The sequence below is a fragment of the Littorina saxatilis genome, linkage group LG4 (assembly GCF_037325665.1).
Source record: "Littorina saxatilis isolate snail1 linkage group LG4, US_GU_Lsax_2.0, whole genome shotgun sequence".
NCBI classification, from domain to species: Eukaryota; Metazoa; Mollusca; class Gastropoda; order Littorinimorpha; family Littorinidae; genus Littorina; species Littorina saxatilis.
In genome coordinates this window covers 2,917,103-2,939,161 of record NC_090248.1, presented here as the reverse complement: position 1 = coordinate 2,939,161, position 22,059 = coordinate 2,917,103, and the positions used below count along the sequence as shown (strand labels likewise).

Below are 22,059 nucleotides of genomic sequence, written 5' to 3'. Positions count from 1 at the left end.
CGCGGCAAGAACGGGCCGCGGCAACAACGGGCCGCGGCAATAGCGGAGGGCCCCAAAGGGTTTAAAATCGTGATCGTGATTGGCGTTTTTTGACCTTTCTGTGACCGTGATTGCCGAAATTTCCATTTCTGTGATCGTGATGGGACTTTGCCCGTGATCCGTGATGACAAAAAAATCAAGTCTCGTGATCGTGATCGTCATTTGTTTTCGTGATCGTGATGGGCATTATTGCAAAGCATTTTATTTTCAACGTACGTTTTTCACAGCTGTATCACTCTATGATCCTCTATTCGTCAAGGAGCTAATCCCGATTGAAGGGAAGCAACAACACATTCAGAAATATGATTTTGACAGCGATTGCTTCCCTTTAAGAGAACCAATCACACACAAAAAGAGATCCAATCAGAAGGCGAATTGCAAAAGTCTGCCAAACGTCATCCAATGGAAGGGCTTCGTGCTAAAGTTTTGAGTGCATTCAGTCAAATTCGAATTCGAAGATCAAAAATGGCGTGCAGCGGTACTGTCATCGAACTTCTGTTATATTTTGTGGATTCAAGCCAGACAGTTATATTTTGTGGATTCAATGCCTTCCTTGATGGAAAGGTCAGGCTACGGGTCCGTCTTTCCGAAGACGAAATGTCAAGGTATGTTGATCTATTCAGGGCCGGACTAGGTAAGTACTAGGAGGGGGGGGGGGGGGGTTACAGATGGGGGTCCAGGGGGGGGTTACAGATGGGGGTCCAGGGGGCGAATCCCCCTTAAGGTGGGGGTTGCAAGGGGGCAAAGGCCCCTTGAAGCTGAACGTTTTTTGATGTTTCTGGAGGGAAAGGAAGCCTCTCCTTGAACGAAAAAGGTAAATTCGACAGCAAGCTGTATTGGCAATGAAGAAGAATTGAGATTGTAAGGACTCATACTTTTCATCACAAAAATCGTTGAAGAAAAATGTCTTTCGAAAGGGGGTGAGAGGTGCGATTTCTCCTCGGATTTCATGATGATCCAGATGCAATCCCCCCCCTCCCCCCCAAAAAAAAAAAACAGCGTTTGGGAGGTACATGCTTAAGCCGGGGGGGGTGCGCAACCCCTGTAACCCCCCCCCCCCCCCCCCCCTAGTCCGGCCCTGTCTATGTTGCTCTATGACTGTTCTGAATCTAGGCAAAGATCTTGAAATTTGTTCAAGATCTTTGAGTTTGATTGAGATCATTGACATTGTCGACATTGCCACGTCCGGCTGTCACTCGCTCAGTGTGACCTCGACTGGCTCGAGTCTGATCGAGTCTGCGTGTAGCCAAAACCGAAACTAGAAATGTGTTTTTCATCCCAGCAACGTGGACACGCTTGGCATAGATTCTAATTGTCGCTTCTTTGCATTAAGCTTGGATTTATTTTAGCGCCTGTAAACTTATCAACAATGGGTTAAATTCAGGAATTATGGCGGGGAGACGTGCCAGTTTGGGTCACTTGATCCTCATGTCAAAGTCGATCAAAGTCATGTTCGTTGGAGATTTTGATATTATAGACTTTACCATCACACATACATGTACTTTAATTTCAATCCACCCAATAGTTTTTGAGAAAATGGGTTTAAAAGATTTAGCTCTGGAAATGTGAAATTATGCAAGTATATATTCATGTGTGTGAGTGAGGGTGTGGGAGTTGAATGTGTATGAGTGTATATTCCTTCACCCACATTCATGATTCCTAGACTGACCTTTAGTCAGGATTATAGACTCTACCATCACACATACATGTACTTTAATTTCAATCCACCCAATAGTTTTTGAGAAAATGGGTTTAAAAGATTTAGCTCTGGAAATGTGAAATTGTGCAAGTATATATATTCATGTGTGTGAGTGAGGGTGTGGGAGTTGAATGTGTATGAGTGCAGGGGCAGATTAGGGGGGGGGGGGGTTACAGGGGTTCCGGAACCCCCCCCCCCTCCCCCCCCCCGGCTGTCAAAAAAATAAAAAATGTAATACTAACTTTAAAAGAAATAATGAGTGGCTGCTGACACTAGTTGATCATGTTTAAAATCAAGGATAAGCCATAAGCCCCCCAGACCCCCCAACGGGGCCTTGCCCATGTACCCCACAAGGTCTGCCCCTGGACCCCAGGTTGTAACCCCCCCTCTGGCTTAACTGCTCCGCCCCTGGAGTGTATATTCCTGTGAGTGTCTGTATGAGAGAGAGAGAGAGAGCGAGAGAAAAAAACAATGAAAACAACATTCTTGTTACTGATTACAAATCATGATATGTATTTCTATGTGTGAATGAAAGAGAATTAAAAAAAAAATTAAAAAAGTGCAACAGATGTCACTTTGTGTTGAATAAACAATAGATCCAGAGGAGCGAATAACTGTGTGGTTGTGTTTACTTTGACACGTGCTTTCTGTACCTGCAACTTTTACCGTGACCGTGATTTGCCACTGGTGTTCGTGATCGTGAAAACAAAAATCAAGGTAACTGTGATCGTGAAAGCTAAAATTTCCCTTCCCGTGATCGTGATGATACCCCCCCTTTGGGGCCCTCATAGCGAGTTGCAACCAAACACACACACACACACCCACACATGTAAGAAATCTTCTGTTTGTCTTTCTGTGTGACTGTTTATCACTATTTCTAAATATGTGTGGACATTTGTTATTGTTGTTGTTGTTGTTATAACGGTCTTCAATGCAGGTATGATTCATTGTTTAAAACACACACACACACACACACACACACACACACACACACACACACACACACACACACACACACACACACACACACACACACACACACACACACACACACAAGACACATGGTGCCCACGGTTTTGCTTTTTAAAACACTTTATTTGCGGTCCGTTTAAGATGTGCTTGAGTGCTCATTCAAGTGTCGCACAAACCGGTTCCTGGACTCGTTCCTGCCGTCTCCAGTCAGGCTTCTCACCACCCCTTACTGCAGTGAAAGCAGTCTGTGTTACGTGCCGCCTACCTCCCCTGTGTGGCACACATCCGTGCATGTGTGTGTGTGTGTGTGTGTATGCATGCATGTCAGTTAGTTTGTGTGTGCGCGTGTGTGTGTGTGTGTGCGTGCATGTCAGTTAGTTTGTGTGTGTGTGTGTGTGCGTGCATGTCAGTTAGTTTGTGTGTGTGTGTGTGTGTGTGTGCATGCATGTCAGTTAGTTCGTGTGTGTGTGTGTGCGTGCATGTCAGTTAGTTTGTGTGTGTGTGTGTGTGTGTGTGTGCATGCATGTCAGTTAGTTTGTGTGTGTGTGTGTGTGTGTGTGTGTGAGTGTGTGTGTGTGTGTGCATGCATGTCAGTTAGTTTGTGTGTGTGTGTGCATGCATGTCAGTAAGTGTGTGTGTGTGTGTGCATGCATGTCAGTTAGTTTGTGTGTGTGTGTGTGTGTGTGCGTGCGTGCGTGCGTGTGTGTGTGTGTATGTGCGTGTGTGTGTGTGTGTGTGCGTTTGTGTGTGTATTCGTGCGTGTGTGTGTCTATAGATGTGTGCGTGTGTGTGTGTGTGTGTGTTTGCGTGTGTGTGTGTGTGTGTCACGGATTAGTGACATGGATCGGGAAAGTGTCACTCTGTGGGGTGCCTTTCTCGAATTGCGACGGAGAGCGCCTGTGCTTGTGTTTGGGCAACGGCTGGTTTTAGCTGACCAAGCATAGCCGAGCACGGGGATTTCGTTTTACAGGGGTTCCACGTGCGTGATTTTGCTTGCTTGGCAAAATCAACTTGTGACTGAACTGGATACGGGACACGTGGAGTCACGTGATGTTTTCTTCAAGGTTGTTTGGGGAGGACATGAAAGAACACTCGAACACAGGACAGCAACAGTGAAGGATCGTTTTCCTCCATCCTAAAGTTAGATGGTCTTCTACACGTGGTGATATATTATTTTAAGTCAGCGTGCCGTTCTGCATGGTACTGTAACAGTAGGGCTTTATGGAACTACAAAGGAGAGAAAACTGTTCGATGTTATACCTGTGCTGACGACATAGCCTAATTCCCCCGTCATTTCATTTAAACGTTATATGCCAGTTGAGGCCGTGCAATGGACTATCCGGATCATCTTTCTGATTAAAGATTTAATTTACAGGGATCACTTGACCGCCGCTCAAATAAGGGTACCCTATAAAAATTGCCTGGATAAAAGCGTTAGGGTCCAATACAAAATCGACTAACAATCAAAATAGGCAAAACTGTTCAAAATGTACATGCGCGAAGAAATCAGTTCAATTATCTTCAGCGAAAAAAATGTTTTGTTTAGCTATAGCTAATCTGTGTGTTATGTCATTTCTACCAATGTTGGTGCCGATCGCATGAGTGGTCAAAAACGGGAGTTTATTCTTCATTTTTGAGGGGCATCACGACACAAATGCTGCATTTCAGCAATGACTTGGTGGATTGTTTTGAAATATTCAGATTAACCCTTGTTAAATGTAATGCATTTTTTTGTTTGCAACCGGCTGACACTGCCAGGCAGTTGTCCTTAAATGTTTTGATATCGACAGTAAAAAGTATTGAGTCTTGAGTGGCAGGCAATCTCGAAGCGAATGAGTAAACAAGCAGACCATGATCTCATCAGCTTGATTTGCTGTAATGGGTGGTTTTCAAGGTTTTTTGTTTTTTTACATTTAGTCAAGTTTTTAACATAGAGGGGGAATCGAGACGAGGGTCGTGGTGTATATGCGTGTGTGTGTGTGTGTGTGTGTGTGTGTGTGTGTGTGTGTGTGTGTGTGTGTGTGTGTGTGTGTGTGTGTGTGTGTGTGTGTCTGTGTGTCTGTCTGTCTGTAGAGCGATTCAGACTAAACTACTGGACCGATCTTTATGAAATTTGACATGAGAGTTCCTGGGAATGATATCCCCGGATGTTTTTTCTTTTTTTCGATAAATACCTTTGATGACGTCATATCCGGCTTTTTGTAAAAGTTGAGGCGGCACTGTCACACCCTCATTTTTCAATCAAATTGATTAAAATGTTGGCCAAGCAATCTTCGACGAAGGCCGGACTTCGGTATTGCATTTTAGTTTGGTGGTTTAAAAATTAAATAATGACTTTGGTCATTAAAAATCTGAAAATTGTAAAAAAAATTAAAAAAATTATAAAACGATCCAAATTTACGTTCATCTTATTTTTTATTATTTTCTGATTCCAAAAACTTATAAATATGTTATATTTGGATTAAAAACAAGCTCTGAAAATTAAAAATATAAAAAGTATGATCAAAATTAAATTTTCGAAATCGTTTTAAAAACACTTTCCTCTTATTCCTTGTCGGTTCCTGATTCCAAAAACATATAGATATGATATGTTTGGATTACAAACACGCTCAGAAAGTTAAAACGAAGAGAGGTACAGTAAAGCGTGCTATGAAGCACAGCGCAACCGCTACCGCGCCAAACAGGCTCGTCACTTTCACTGCCTTTTACACTAGCGGCAGACTACGTTCAGTTTCATTCTGTGAGTTCCACAGCTTGACTAAATGTAGTAATTTTGCCTTACGCGACTTGCTTTCTTTTTGTATGGGGGGGGGGGGGGGGGCTATCTGTTCCTGAAAGAGTTCCTTCCCTTTTGGTTAAAGCAGCTAATGAGTGAACGAGGGCTTACTGTTCCTGAAAGAGTTCCTTCCCGTAGGTGTTAAAGCAGCCAATGACTGAACGAGGGCTAACTGTTCCTGAAAGAATTCCTTCCTGAAGGGGTTAAAGCAGCCAATGACTGAACGAGGGCTTACTGTTCCTGAAAGACTTCCTTCCCGTAGGGGTTAAAGCTAAAGCTAGTTCCCTCCCCCGTATGTCCGTGTGGCAAGAATCAGACAGCAGAGCACATCCTGCAGGCTTGTCCATACCACAGTGCTCTAAGGGACACCATCTGGCCAGAGGAGACAGCGCTACAAAAGAAGCTATACGGCCCCAGAGAGGACTTGGAGAGGACAGCAAGTTTTGCCCTGCAGTCCGGACTGACGATTTAACAGCAAACGACAAGAAGAAAAAGTTCCTGAAAGATTTCCTTCCCGTAGGGGTTAAAGCAGCCAATGACTGAACGAGGGCTAACTGTTCCTGAAATAGTTCCTACCCGTGGGGTTAAAGCAGCCAATGACTGAACGAGGGCTAACTGTTCCTGAAAGAGTTCCTTCCTGTAGGGGTTAAAGCAGCCAATGACTGAACGAGGGCTAACTGTTGCTGAAAGAGTTTCTTCCCGTAGGGGTTAAAGCAGCCAATGACTGAACGAGGGCTAACTGTTCCTGAAAGAGTTCCTTCCCGTAGGGGTTAAAGCAGCCAATGACTGAACGAGGGCTAACTGTTCCTGAAAGAGTTCCTTCCTGTAGGGGTTAAAGCAGCTAATGACTGAACGAGGGCTTACTGTTCCTGAAAGAGTCACTCCCCTTTGGGTTTTAAGCAGACGTGTGTCCCATCGATCCTAAGTGTAAACACATGTTTTGTATTGGGATTCATATTCGTATTCGAAACTACAACAACTACAACGCCTGCTCGGTAAGTATTTGGATTCCTCATTTGAATGTTCAGCTGCTTTTTGTTCACATTTTACTGTGAACAGATGTGTAGAGTTTATGTATGACAATCGGATTTTATTGCCTGAAATTAAATGACACAGACACCTATTGACCAACAAGCCTTACAAAAATTCTCTGATGTCCTTGTCGACTTCTTCCCCTCCCCGTTCCAATGGTTCCAATGGGTAGTATCTCTTCGTCATCTTGCGCCGCGTGTCTTTTGGCCACAGGTCTGCGGACATACAATACGTCACATTGTAAGATTGAATACGTCACATTTCACCATTGAATACTTCCCATTGCACCATTTAATACGTCACATTGCATCATTGAAAACGTCACATTGTACCATCGCATACGTCAAATTGTATCATTGAATACGTCACATTGTACCATTGAATACGTCACATTGCACCATTGAATACGTCACATTGTACAATAAAATACGTTACATTGTACCATGACTATTTTATTTTTTACGACCAGCCCTCACCCAAACCAAAAGTATGTCAAATGGATTTCGCACATGGCTGGTTTGTATGCATCCTAGAGAACGAACAAATCAAGTAAAAAAATTCAACACACGCAGGAACATGTAAACAGAAAAAAACAACTTCAGAGTAAAAACAATCAGCGTTGCAAACACATGCTTAGACACAACAATACAAAACAACGTAATCATGAGTTTAACCTTAAAAGGGATTGTATCTAACAAGAAAACTGTCTCAAATCGCTCCAAGAGCTATATGTACAGTTAAGGTTGGGGGTTGTAATTACAAGTGTATGTTGCCATGAACACCTTGAAACAAATGTTTGAGCGCTGAGTTAGTCAAATTGAACATGGCTGTGTAATAAGTAGGAATCCCAGACTGTAATTTTCACTGTGACTCTTTTTGGCGCCAGTCTTACTTGTTGTCCTACCTTTCGACCCTGAGTATATCTTAGAGATACAGATTTGAAATTGAGCCGAGAGCTACGTTTTGGGAGCTGAAACGATGACAGCACACAAGAGGAAGGAGTTATAATGAGTGTTTGAGCATTCTATTTTTCAAATCTGAATGCTGTGTCTGGTAGTCATTGCAGATCGTGATATTCTCCAACTGACATTCACGGTGTTTCCGTTATGCGAAGCGTTTTAACGCAGGGTGGCCTGTGTCAGCAAGACTGTAGGCTTGAGTTCTTGCTTTGACGAATGGGTATATGAAAAATAAATAAATGATGATGGCGACCGGAAGTCCGGACTCCTGACATGCAGGGAAGCTGGGCAAAGCAAACCGCTCACTGATTAAAATTCATTTTAAAATTCATGTAATCATTTCGCATAGTTGCGGAGCACTTAATGTTAAGCAAATCAGCGCAGGCGTTTTTTTAATTACATTGCAACGTTAAACGAATGTCCGTTGAACTTGTTAAGGTTCAAATCGTCAGAATACTTGCCAAAATGGCGCCTTCGGTATACTGTCTTCAATTTTCAACAAGTAAAGACTTCTGTAGAAACAAAATGTATGATGTATTTAAGAGTACAGACACATATCTGTATCTAACTAAAACCAATGACAGAATGTATTTGCCGGAAAGTATCAGGTAATGAATTCCATAGCATGCTTGCAGAAAAAGCTAAACTTGAGACCAATGCAAGGAAGAGGAATGCGTATCTTAAGGGGTCTCTTTGATTATTTGAGAACATTGTAGAACAAACTATGGGTTGTGCGTTTTCTGAAATAATATTTTGCATCATGACGCTTATCTGTTGAATGTGAATCTTGATTTGAGTAAAAGAATGTTTAATGTTGTATATTCCTTCCGGTTTTTCCTTCCTCATTGCATATTGTGGCACTACTAAACAAACACCAAGAAAATGAGTGGATTAAAGTATGTGCTGTGCGGGCAACTTGTGTAGTGGGGTTACGTGTACAGCAGAGAATGTAAGGTGGGGGAACTAACTTGTGCAAAATAATTATTGCTCCCAATGTTGTACCCCATTTGAAGCATTTGTCCCATGTCAGTTCCTACAAACGTTTTATGCCATTACAAACCCTCCACTTTGCTATATGGCAAATTGTTTGTATCAAAGAGTTATCCCAGCGAAGCTGGAGGTATCCCACGAACGCTATACTGTAATCGACTTGAGAAATGTTCATACCGATAATACATGATAAAGAAGGATTCTTTGTGCCCGATCAGGGGCTACAGTTGGAGATAGAAATTCACCACAAATTGGGAACATACTATCTAAAATACGGTGGGTGACATGGGAGCCCCCATTTTTTTAGCAAACGCCACCCAAGGCCGCTTTGGCCGGGTAGAAATTTCGTAGTTTTCAAGTCTGTGGATAAAGATCGCGTAAGAAAATGACGTAGAACGGCTTTGACGTCATTTAATGCATCATGGCGTCATGCCTCCATGCATTCTTTTTCTCTCGCGTGGTGTGTGTGTGTGCATTTTGGGCGCATGTGTTAGGGTTACTGTTAGTGTGTGTATGTGTGTGTGTGGGTGTGGGTGTGTGTGTGTATATATATGTGTATGTATGTGTGTATGCTTGTGTGTGTGTGAGTGTGTGTGTGTGTGTGTGTGTGCGCGCGCGCGTCTGTTCTCGTGTGTGTCAGTGTGTGTAAGAGAGAGAAAGAGAGAGAGAGAGAGAGAGAGAGAGAGAGAGAGAGAGAGAGAAAGAGAGGGAGAGAGAGTGAGAGAGAAAGAGAGATAGAGAAAGAGAGAGACAGAGAGAGAGAAGGAGAGAGAGAGAAAGAGAGAGAGAGAGAGAGAGAGAGAGAGAGAGAGAGAATGTGGTTATTTATGTGTGTGTGTGCGTACATGCATGCATGCGTGCGTGCGTGTGTGTGTGTCTGTGTGTGGGTCTGTGTACGTTTCTGTGTCTGTAAGAGAGAGAGAGAGACAGAGACAGAGACAGAGACAGAGAGAGGGAGAGAAGGAGAGAGAGATAGAAAGACAGAAAGACAGACAAAGGGAGAGAGACTGAGAGAGAGAGAGAGAGAGAGAGAGAGAGAGAGAGAGAGAGAGAGAGAGAGAGAGAGAGAGAGAGAGAGAGAGAGAGAGAGAGAGAGAGAGAGAGAGAGAGAGAGAGAGAGAGACAAGACAAGACAAAATCTTTATTATCGAGGGTAATAGATAAGCAAGAATATATTGCTTTTTTACATCCAGCCCTCGCCCTAATATAGGGTCAACAAGAACAGAAAACAATATAATCAAATAACTATCACATCAAACTTAATACATCTATATATATTTTATATATATACGACGTGTGTCTGTGTGTGTGTCTGTCTGTGCGCGATGCACGGCCAAAGTTCTCGATGGATCTGCTTCAAATTTGGTGGGCTTATTCAGAGAGACCCCGGACACAACCTCATCGATGAGATATTTCAACACGTGCTCTCAGCGCGCAGCGCTGAACCGATTTTGGTTCCACCTCAGCTATTTTGGTTCCACCTCAGCTACCCGGGCCCCCATACCGACACACCATAGCCGCTACACCACATCACAACGCCAAAGTTCTCGGTGGATCTTTTTCAAATTTGGACACCGTATTCAGCTACACCCCGGACACAATATCATCGATGAGATATTTCAACACGTGCTCTCAGCGCGCAGCGCTGAACTGATTTGGGTTTTTGTGTTCATTTCACCATTATAAGTAACTCTTCCTTATCTTCTCCAGTGTTTGGCGTTTATCTCCCTTCCTTCGTGTGGCTTTCCCGTTTGAAACTTACTATTACTATTTTTAGAATGTCACTGCGCTGTCCACTGCGCTGTCCACAACGCTTCCCTTGCACCCGTAAGTTGTTCTTACTGTCAAAGTGAAAAGGTCGAATCAATTTATAGCCACGCGAAAAATACACTCTCACCTATCTCTATATATTTATAGATACAGATATGCATATATATATACGGCTTCTCTGTGTGTGTGTGTGTTTGTGTGTGTGTGTGGGCAAAAACCTGTGTATTGTAGAGTTCTCTTTGTGATGTGGTCTAGCGGCTATTGTCTGTCTGTATGTTCTGGCATGTGAGAAGCCACAGCAGATAATATAGGGCTAAGAAATAAGCTCTAAAATTCTCAATCCCGTTTGACAGGACTTCGCCTTCAAAGGTGATTGTGGTGAACCGCCACGCTGTCTGTCTCTGTCTCGCGCCGTTCACCTCAAATTCCCGTTTCTGAGTAACTATTTTTAGAATGTCACTGCGCTGTCCAGAACGCTTCCCTTGCACCCGTAAGTTGTTCTTACTGTCAAAGTGAAAAGGTCGAATCAATTTATAGCCACGCGAAAAATACACTCTCACCTATCTCTATATATTTATAGATATAGATGTACATATGTATAGGTTACAACACGAGTGGTTTTTTATATGGCTTGTATTTCAGTCAAGACCCAGCGGATGAATATCATCGGGAGACACGAGCCTCTGGCGAGTGGCTCTCGATTGATATTCCCGCTGGGTCTTGACTGAAATACAAGCCATATAAAAAACCACGAGTGTTGTAATCTGTATATCCCATTCTACCATCAAACACAAAGTGTAGACTACTAGCGGCACTGTTGCGATCTGTGCAGGGTAAAACTGTTGCCAGCGAGACTTAGCCCTTTTGCAACCTTAAACTAAGTGACCGTCGCTGAAAAAATAAAACGAATGAGTGCATCGATAAGTACGCGGTAACACTACTTTCAGACCATTTAAAAGCTTTAAGTAAAGGTTCATAAGTTGCAAGAAAGTAATGAAGTCGAATAGAAATTAATTTAGTTGAAGCGCACAATTCTTTTGTTTTGCGTTTCAGGTCGGCAGAACGGGCGAAACGGGTTTGGGACCCATTTGGCTTACTCGATTCAGAATCGATTCCACGTTGTTTTTCTCGAACGTGTGTAATTAGGCTTATTGACAGAGAAGCAAATTTTAGGGAACAAATATGTAGGTTTAGATTTAACCATTTGCTCCCTATTTGAAATGTATCTACGTGATAAACTGTTTTGCGAGTGTGTTTGCATGGATGAACTTAAACTGGTATGGGTGTGACTGTGAGGAAAACGCGACCGACACGTCTGTCACCGCCGATTGATTGCATTTTGAAGAAATATGACTGGATTACGGAAAAATATGTGGACTTACTGCAGAGCCAGGCAAAAGAGTAGACTTGCTCGCAAAACACGTGAAACAGCCGATGTTTGATAGCTGAAGGCGCACACCAAAACACACTACCGACAGATTCTCAAAAGTCGTCTGCTAACGATGCAAGGGGAGGGTACTCGTGTTTTTGTTTTGGTTCGCTAGCATCTGGTTATCTTGTAAGTTGAATGTTCGTTTTTTTCGACCTGCATTGCTTTCATAATGAAAGAAACTTTTGCTTATTGCATCTCATACATCAGATCAGTTCTGAGATTCATTTTTGCGTGCAACTGATATGGTTTTCTGAGCCGTGCAATACGATTTTAGAACTTCATACAAATTCTGTGTCACAGTGTTCGGCGCGAGGTCAAAGGTCGGGAGGAAAGTAGTCCTTTGCCCAAATCGGAATCTGCACTATCATATATTTTTTGGAGTCCATGATGTATTTATTGAGCTATAAAAATACAACATATATACCCATACTGAAGTAACAGAGACAAAGAAGGGAGGTCATGGGATATATATATATATATATATATACGGCTTCTCTGTGTGTGTGTTTGTGTGTGTGTGTGTGGGCAAAAACCTGTGGATTGTAGAGTTCTGTTTGTGATGGGGTCTAGCGGCTGTTGTCTGTCTGTATGTTCAGGCATTTGAGAAGCCACAACAGATAATAATTATAGGGCTAAGAAATAAGCTCTAAAATTCTCAATCCCGTTTGACAGGACTTCGCCTGCAGAGGTGATTGTGATGAACCGCCACGCTGTCTGTCTCTGTCTCGCGATTCACCCCGGCGAAGCCGGGTATTCCTCTAGTTATATATATATATACAGATACAAATTTTAAAAATAAATTGTCATGCCGCATTTTAAGTACAATTTCCAATTAAGTAGATGTGGAACGCCAAGGCACTGCATACCCCAGCGAAAGACAAACCTCTCTCTCTCTCTCTCTCTCTCTCTCTCTCTCTCTCTCTCTCTCTCTCTCTCTCTCTCTCTCTCTCTCTCTCTCTCTCTCTCTCTCTCTCTTTCTCTCTCTCTCTTTCTCTCTCTCTCTCTCTCTCTTTCTTTCTCTCTCTCTCTCTCTCTCTCTCTCTCTTTCTCTCTCTCTCTCAAACACACACACAAACGAACACACACACAAACACATACATACACACACACACACACACACACATACCCCAAGTTACACACGTACACACATACACACTCACTCACACGCACTCACTCACTCTCTCACACACACTTCATACACACAAAACACACCCCCATACGCACATATAGACAGACGGACATACACACCTTTACAAACACACATACACACACATACACTTACGCACACGCACAAACACACACCCACCCACTCTCTCTCTCTCTCTCTCTCTCTCTCTCTCTCTCTCTCTTATACAAACAGACACACACCCACACCCACACACACACACACACACACACACATGTACATACGCACGCATGTACGCACGCACACACCAACAGACACACACACACACACACACATTGACTCACACAAATCTTATACACACAAAACACACACTCATACGCACATACACGGCTGGCCTAGTGGTAAGGCGTCCGCCCCGTGATCGGGAGGTCGTGGGTTAGAACCCAGGCCGGGTCATACCTAAGACTTTAAAATTGGCAATCTAGTGGCTGCTCCGCCTGGCGTCTGGCATTATGGGGTTAGTGCATGCTAGGACTGGTTGGTCCGGTGTCAGAATAATGTGACTGGGTGAGACATGAAGCCTGTGCTGCGACTTCTGCCTTGTGTGTGGCGCACGTTATATCTCAAAGCAGCACAGCCCTGATATTTATGGCCCTTCGTGGTCGGCTGGGCGTTAAGCAAACAAACAAACAAATACGCACATAGACAGACGGACACACACACCTTTACAAACAAACACAAATACACACTCATACACACACAAACATACACACAAACTCATGCACACACGCACATTCACACACACACACACACTCTTTCTCCCTCTCTCTGTCTTTCTTACACACACACACACACACACACACACACACACACACACACACACACACACGCACACACACACACACACACGAGTACAGACTCATGCACGCGCACACACACACACACACACACACACACACACACACACACACACACACACACACACAAACAGTAACACTAACACATGTGCACAAAATGTCAAATGAACACAAACACACACACCGCGCGAGAGAGAAAGACTACAGGGAGGCATGACGTCATGATGCGTTAATTGACGTCAAAGACTTTCGACCGTGACGTATTCTTCTTACGCGAGCTTTATCCATAGACTTGGAAACTATGGAATTTCTACCCGTCCAAAGCGGCCTTGTGTGGCGTTTGCTCAAAATATGGGGGCGCCAATTTTACCCACCGTATTTTTGTTAGTATGGTCCCAATTTTTGGTGAACTTCCATCTCCAACTGTAGCCCATAATCGGGCACAACGAATCCTTCTTTATCATGTATTATCGGTGTGAACATTTCTCAAGTCGATTACAGTTGAATAGCGTTCGTGGGATACCTCCAGCTTCGCTGGGATGATAAAAAGTGTCAATTTTTAACATATCTTAATTTAGATCTGCATATTATTATAATTTTGTTTAACATGCACATACATTTTAAATGAATTGATGAACCATTCAGCACATGTTTAGTTGCATTATGTGCGACGTATAATTTTTTTTGAAGCTGTCTGTGTTTGTTTTATGCTTAAGAAAAATAGGCAGTGCGTTCCATAGGACCGCACCTGAATATAGAAGGCTTGATTTGAAAAGGTCAATACGTGGAGTCGGTGTTATGATTTTTAGTCTGTTATAGTTCAAAATAAAATTATTACGTAATGTCTCCGGTGCATATCCTGACATCACTTTATGCATTATAACACCTTTATTATACATTAAACTTTTTTGAAATGGTAATACTTGCAAATTTTTATAATCAGATTCTGAAGGAGTGTGATTTTTTAGCATAATAAGCTTAACTGCTCTTCTGTGAAGACTGGCTAAAGGTTTCAAAACATTATACGTTATTTGCGTGTTTGACCAAAATATGACATTTTACACAGATCGAGACAGTCATTGTTCTCCGAGACCGCGTTAGCGGTCGAGGTGAACAATGACTGTCGAGATCTGTGTAAAATGTCATATTTTGGTCAAACACGCAAATAACATTTATGTATCGATCGAATTCATTTCAAGTACTATGACTTTGTTGTTGTTTTGACGATTGAACGAGCACACACACATGCAATCAAACACATAAGCTTCATATTTGGGCGTTTCAGGTTGACAGAAACTTCCAAGGAACTACAAAACACACGTCATGTACTGACTTTGTTGTTGTTTTGACATTGAACAACACACACACATGCAATCAAACACATGACGGTTTTTTTGGTAGTTCCTTTGAAGTTTCGGTCAACCTGAAACGCCCAATTATAAAGTTGTGTAGGCCTCTGACGTCACATGGCTCAAAGAAGGGAAATCCAATGTCCAATCGATGCATTAGCACTTGCACAATCCCAAACAGTGGATGCATAATCAATATTTGACAAGATGTGATTGTAAAAAAAAATCTTTCGCGAGTGGAGATTCAAGAAATGTTTTATTTTTGATAACTGATATATTTTTTGGGAAGCAATCTTACAGATGTAATCAATGTGATCATGCCATGATAAATTATTATCAATCTTTACACCAAGGACTTTATGGTGAGACACTTCTTCCAATACTTGATTTTTAATATAAAGAGGTGGAATGCTCGATAATAGATTTTGTCGTTTCTGTCTTGTGGTTATTAGCATAAATTTTGTTTTTGTATGGTTAAGAGACATATGGTTTAACTCTGACCAATTCAGGAGTGCATCAATGCTTTCTTGTAGAGTTTTTGATAAATAATTTATGGAATGGTGACTAGAATGAATAGTAGTATCATCTGCAAACAACTCACAGTTATTACGTATGCAAAGTGGTAAATCATTGACATAAATGGAGAACAATAATTGGCCTAAAACAGATCCCTGTGGGACCCCATATTTCAAAGTACTTTCATTTGAATATTATGCATTAGTAAATGTAATTTGTTTTCTATTTAAAAGAAACGATTTAAGAATATTAATGGTGTTGCATTGCATGCCATATATTGACAATTTCCTGATGAGAAGAGAATGATTAATAACATCGAACGCCTTTGCAAAATCAACAAACAGTGCTGCAGGAAATGTGTTGGAATTTATGTTGGTTAGCCATTGATCAATTAGATTTATAAGAGCTGTATGACATGAGTGCTTTTTGCGAAAACCAGATTGTTTTTGGATGGAATAAATTGTTTTTATCAAAATGTGCTAAGGCATGTTTATATATATGTTTTTCCAAGGGTTTTGAAAGTGGTGACAGGATTGAAATAGGCCTGTAGTTAGAGGGATCAGAAGGATCACCTGATTTAAACAGAGGGATTACCTTAGCTTGCTTAAATGCTGTTGGAAAATAAGAAGTGGTAATGCATAAGTTGTAAATGTATGTCAAGGTGTCTGTGGTTACAGGAGCAGCTATTTTCAATATTTTACTGTCTATTCTATCTACACCCCGGGTTCCTGTTTGTTTTAGATGAACAAGTGCAAAGTAAACTTCAGATACAGTCAGAGAGAGAAAGAGAGAGAGAGAGAGAGAGAGAGAGAGAGAGAGAACGTGGTTATTTATGTGTGTGTGTGTGTGTGTGTGTGTGTGTGTGTGTGTACATGCATGCGTGCGTGCGTGCGTGTGTGTGTGTGTGTGTGTGTGTGTGTGTGGGTGTGTGTGTCTGTGTGTTTCTGTGTCGGTGAAAGAGAGAGAGAGAGAGAGAGAGAGAGAGAGAGAGAGAGAGAGAGAGAGAGAGAGAGAGAGAGAGAGAGAGAGAGAGAGAGAGAGAGAGAGAGAGAGAGAGAGAGAGCGCGGATTTGTCCTTCGCTGGGGGTATGCAGTGCCTGGGCATTGCACTTCTACTTAATTTTACATTGGTCACGTGACCGCCGCCAAAAATAAGGGTACCCCCAGAATCGACCCGACTAAAACGTAAGATGCAAATTAAATATCGAGGAAAAATCAGAATGGACATAACTTGGCAACCTTTACACACGAGGAGAAAGCTAAATCAGTTATCTTTGCAGGCAGGTTGTTCTGTTTTGTTATCTTGCGTATTCCATGCGTTCTGTCAATTTTACGGGTGCACGTGTTGATCGCACGAGAGTTGAAAGGGGAAAGTGAAAGTTTATACAGTGGTGGCAGGCTGGGAACTTTCTGTTTCTCCTTAACTACGCACTAGTATATTCGGGGGTGTATAGTTTTCACTTTGTCTGTTTTGTGTGCATGTTTGTCTGTCTATTTTATGCACTAATATACTCACGTATATCTCTAGTGCGTCGATTCAGCTGTTCAAACTTGGTGAGTCGCCTGGAGGTAGGGTACACGCGGTCGTCGGACAAAATCAGGTTCCTCCCTGGATCCACAGAGGAGACAAAGCCTTTCAGCTGTTTTCAAGACGTTTTAATGGAGTTTTAAGCATATGTCTTGGCTTTACAGTCTTACGTCACAGTTTGCGCGAGGTCAATGGGTCATCTTTCTCACTCGCGCATGGCGGTAGTATTGAAGATGGCCTTTCCCATCGGGGTTAATTATGATCTTTGACGCGATGCCGCGGCTTTAGGGAGATTAACAACATAATACAACGATTGATCCCAAAAATCGATTTCGCCAATATTTTGCTCATATTTTGACTGTGATAATTTCGGATTGTGTTTGAAACGGTGTAAAAAACTAAGAGAAATCAATCGTAAGAAATCAAGGCGTTATGATACAGAATATTGAATATGATGACATACCAAGTGTTTAACGAGGGTTAGGTAGTCGAATGAGGTATCTGACCGGTCAATGACAATCACATTACCTATTTTGGTGATATTAATCCTGGTTTACGTTTGTTGTAAAGATGTCTCGCTATTTACATTATTGTTAGTTTTTTTCTGATGTGACTGAAAATAGCAAATTGACATGAAGTTTGTGTAGGCTAGAATTATATATTTTTTTTATTCGCACCAACAAGCGATTTTATTTAAAAATGAAATTGCATGAAACGACATTTATACATTTAGTCAATCGTTCAAACTCATAGCCAGACAAACTTCCTCTCCCGCCCTCATTTACCCATTTAGTCTAGTATTAAATGAATGGAATAACTGGTACTCTGACAATAGAAAAGATAAGTTAAGACTATTTTAATGTCCATATTCATTGTACAAAAATAAGTAAATTTGTCTTTTGGAACCACATTGCATTACGCATAACACAAAGACAACAATCAAAAGGAGTAATCGTATAATCACAAATCTCCCTGTTGCTTCGGAAATGGCGAGACAGAAAGACAGAGCGAAGCAAGTCTTGCTAATTTTCCTTACCTGCGATCAAAATCAGGAGAAGAATGGGAAACAGACAGCGTGCATACATTATCACACTTGAACGTTTTGTCTCGGGTTTAAACCTGCAAACCAATAGCAAAAGGAACTCCCGTAAATCTATGTCAAAACACTTAGTTCAAGTGACAGTAAGTATATGAACACTGTATGCTGTTTGAATGCATACATCATTCCACTTCAACGTAAAAGCTGGAAACAATCAGGCCCGGCAAGGCAATGTTTACTTCAAAGAACCCACAGGGTTACATGAATTTGATGACAAAACAAGTAAAATCAATCAACAAAATATAGTTGTTATAAAGAGATACAACACAAATGTGTTAACAGGACGTGTTTTGTTGTGCTTGATTTTTTTTTTTATTGTGAAAAGACCTTACATATAATCATATTTCGTTCATAAAATAACTGTTACAATACATCAAGTTCAACAACTTTCGCTTTTTTTCTTAATTTAAATTTTTGTTTGAATTTTACTGCGTTTGAATTTCTAAAAAAATTGACAGGTAACATTTTCCTCAAATGTTCAAATATATGACAATGACATATACAATGAAATTAATCCGCGAGTTCTCCAGACTGGCATTTAATGCATATTCTTAGGTTATGTGGTATATTTAATATTCTCTCTATTTGAAATGGCAATGTATGATTTAATGTTATCAAGCGAAACAAAGAAAGTGCTAGGTTATGGGTCATAATGTTCAAATGATGTTCAAATGTAAATGTACCTTTAAACAATTCATATAATTCAAAAGGTTTCTGTTTACATTAATCCCGATATCCATGACTATATATATATTAAATCTTTTAGGCAATTTAACGTTTCAATTAAAACTGGTTTTTTAAATTAAGTTGGTCATGTTAAAAACAACCAAGACCAAGAGCATTTAAGTTGTTTTAAACATGTTTTAAATAAGATTCTTTTTGTGTGTTATTTGCAAAATGGCAATACCAAAAATGGTAAAAAAAAAAACAACACATTTGCAAACTTATTACTATTTTAACAATCCACCAACTTGAACAAAAAACTGAATATTTTATCTGTAATGGAAATTTGCCTAATTCGCCCAAAACCATACACGTTGGGGTTGATTTTCGCAATTTCAAAATAATCTTATAAAAACTAAGCTGCAGTTTTGCTGCCAAATTAACCAAATTTGGGCTTTTATATAATTCTCAACCATATTACAAAATTGGTGCAAGAATTGTATCAAACAATTCAACTTGAATATCTATGGACAGCGACAATTTTCTACAGATCTTTAACAGACTAAACATTGCTCTGGAGGTTGTACCATATAACAACTTATGTGCGTTATCAAACTTATCATTATAAATAAACAATAAACCTCAATGTATCGATTGGACATTGGATTTCCCTTCTTTGACCCATGTGACGTCAGAGGCCTACAAAACTTCATATTTGGGCGTTTCAGGTTGACCGAAACTTCAAAGGAACTACAAAACACACGTCATGTGTTTGATTACATGTGTGTGTGTGCTCGTACAATCGTAAAAAAAAAAAAGTCATTACATGACGTGTGTTTTGTAGTTCCTTTGAAGTTTCGGTCAACCTGAAACGCCCAAATATGAAGCTTATGTGTTCGATTGCATGTGTGTGTGTGCTCGTTCAATCGTCAAAACAACAACAAAGACAGTACCTGAAAGGAATTCGATCGATACATGCATGTTATTTGCGTTTTTGACCAAAATATGACAGTTTACACAGATCTCGACAGTTATTGTTCACCTCGACCGCTAGCGCGGTCTCGGAGAACAATGACTGTCTCGATCTGTGTAAAATGTCATATTTTGGTCAAAAACGCAAATAATTTATAATATTGTACTTGGGCCTTAAGATTAATTATAATAATACATTTTCAGTCGCACAGAAGAATCTATATGATCGTGCCTCAAGGGCAATGTTTGTTCTTTTGCGCACTTGTAGACAATTGTCACTACCTGTGGACATACAAGTTGACCTGTTCGATAAAATGATTGCTCCAATTTTATTGTATGGATGTGAAGTATGGGGTTTTGGTTCCTGTGAACTTGCTACTAAACTTCAATTGCGTTTTTATAAAATTGTTTTCAAACTAAAAAAATCAACTCCAAATGCTATGATATTTGGTGAACTTGGAAGATATCCACTAGATGTTAATATGAAATGTAGAATGCTTTGCTATTGGTATAAACTGATTAGTCCTATTCATAAAAATAAATTTTCAAGTATTGTGTATTGCTTTACTTATAGATTGTATATCAACAAGATGATTGAATCCAAGTACTTATGTTTCATTGAAAAAACCTTAAATGAAATTGGTCTCTCTGGCCTTTGGACTTCTCAAGAAAATATTCAATACTCAAGCACATGGTTTAAAAAGAAAGTAAAAAGAAGTCTATATGACCAGTATATCCATAAATGGTTTACAGAAATTGGAACAAAAAATATGTTTTGGAATTATCGAATGTTCAAAGATATTTTTGCATGTGAAGACTACGTCACAACCCTGCCATATCAGCAATGTGTTTCAATGATGAAGTTTAGAACATTAAACAACAATTTACCTGTACAGAAAGAACGTTATCTTAACATCCCGAGGTCAGAAAGAACTTGCACCAAATGTGTATCGCATGACATAGGTGATGAATTCCATTATTTATTTGTCTGTGATTTTTTCAAAGAAGAAAGAGCTGAGTTGTTACCACCTTACTATTGGAAAAATCCTAATGCACTTAAATTTAAAAAGTTGTTTGCTACTAAGAAAAAGAAATTGCTAAAGAATATTTTGGACTTTACTAATAGAATTTGTAACAGTTTTTTCATAATTTTTATTTTTTTATTTTCTATTTATTTATTATATTAGCATATATCATGATTGTATTGATTGTATTTATTGTTCAAAATGCCCCCATGGGTTATGGACCAATAAACTTGAACTTGAACTTGAACTTGAAAACCAAACACGACCCCAATATAGTGTAACCTTTGTATTTAAATAATGACAATTTTTGTATCTTACCTATTCAACAAACAACCTACTTATTTGTTGTCCGGCGTTTACACTGATCACGATATTTAGACAACACATTAAGCGAGTGCTGTAGTGTTTTCGGGGATTTTGATAAAATGTTTGTATCATCTGCATATAACAAAATAAACATGTTATAAACATCAACTCTGTATCATATAGTTGTACATCCAACACAACAACTTCTTGCTAATTAGTAGTTAGGTGTTCAGCTTTATCCAACAACTAAAACAAAGAACTCTTGTACATCTATGTAGTAATACCATAAGTTAATGTGAGAGTAAAAATATTGAAATTGTATTTTGTTTCAATGCATACATTATCCCATTTCAACTTTTTTTGGTCTCAAGTTAAAAACTGAAAACCAATGGAAAAAAGAACTCACGTAAATCTATGTCAAAACATTTTGTTCATGTGATTTAGATCACAAGAAAAATACCAGTCTTACAATTGTAATACCTACCAAACAGTAAGGAAACCTTTTTCGTGGGCTGCAGCGGTTGACTTCTGGTTGGCTGTAGTGGTTGACTTCTGGTTGGCGGTAGCGGTTGACTTCTGGTTGGGTATAGCGGTTGACTTCTCGTTGGTGGTAGCGGTTGACTTCTGGCTGGCTGTAGTGGTTGACTTCTCGTTGGCTGTAGCGGTTGACTTCTTTTCTGAAGACGTGACTGGGGGAACGCTCTCTTATACATCTGCCACAAAGGCTCATGACTTCTGCCGTACCGTTATCCAAGTGGGAGGATTTTATTTTAATCCTGATGATAGGTGCATGTGTGGTTGTTAACATGAATCCAACAGGGAGGAGTTCATATTTAACTACAGTTTTACTGAGGGGATTAACGCACCATCATATATAACATTATTGAATGGATTACCACGCTCTCATTAAAAAGTGTACGTCCTCCACCACCTGAGGTCGGCTTAGCAT

General features: G+C 40.5%; 1 long non-coding RNA gene across 1 annotated transcript; it reads right to left on the bottom strand.

Annotated features, from left to right (window-relative positions):
* Positions 1 to 2,812: 2,812 nt before the first annotated feature.
* Positions 2,813 to 21,810, bottom strand: LOC138963523 (uncharacterized). Its single transcript, XR_011454841.1, has 5 exons — positions 21,595 to 21,810; positions 18,082 to 18,164; positions 17,034 to 17,126; positions 6,628 to 6,733; positions 2,813 to 2,939 (listed from the first exon to the last, which is right to left on the bottom strand). It is a non-coding gene; the product is annotated as an uncharacterized lncRNA (long non-coding RNA).
* Positions 21,811 to 22,059: the final 249 nt, after the last annotated feature.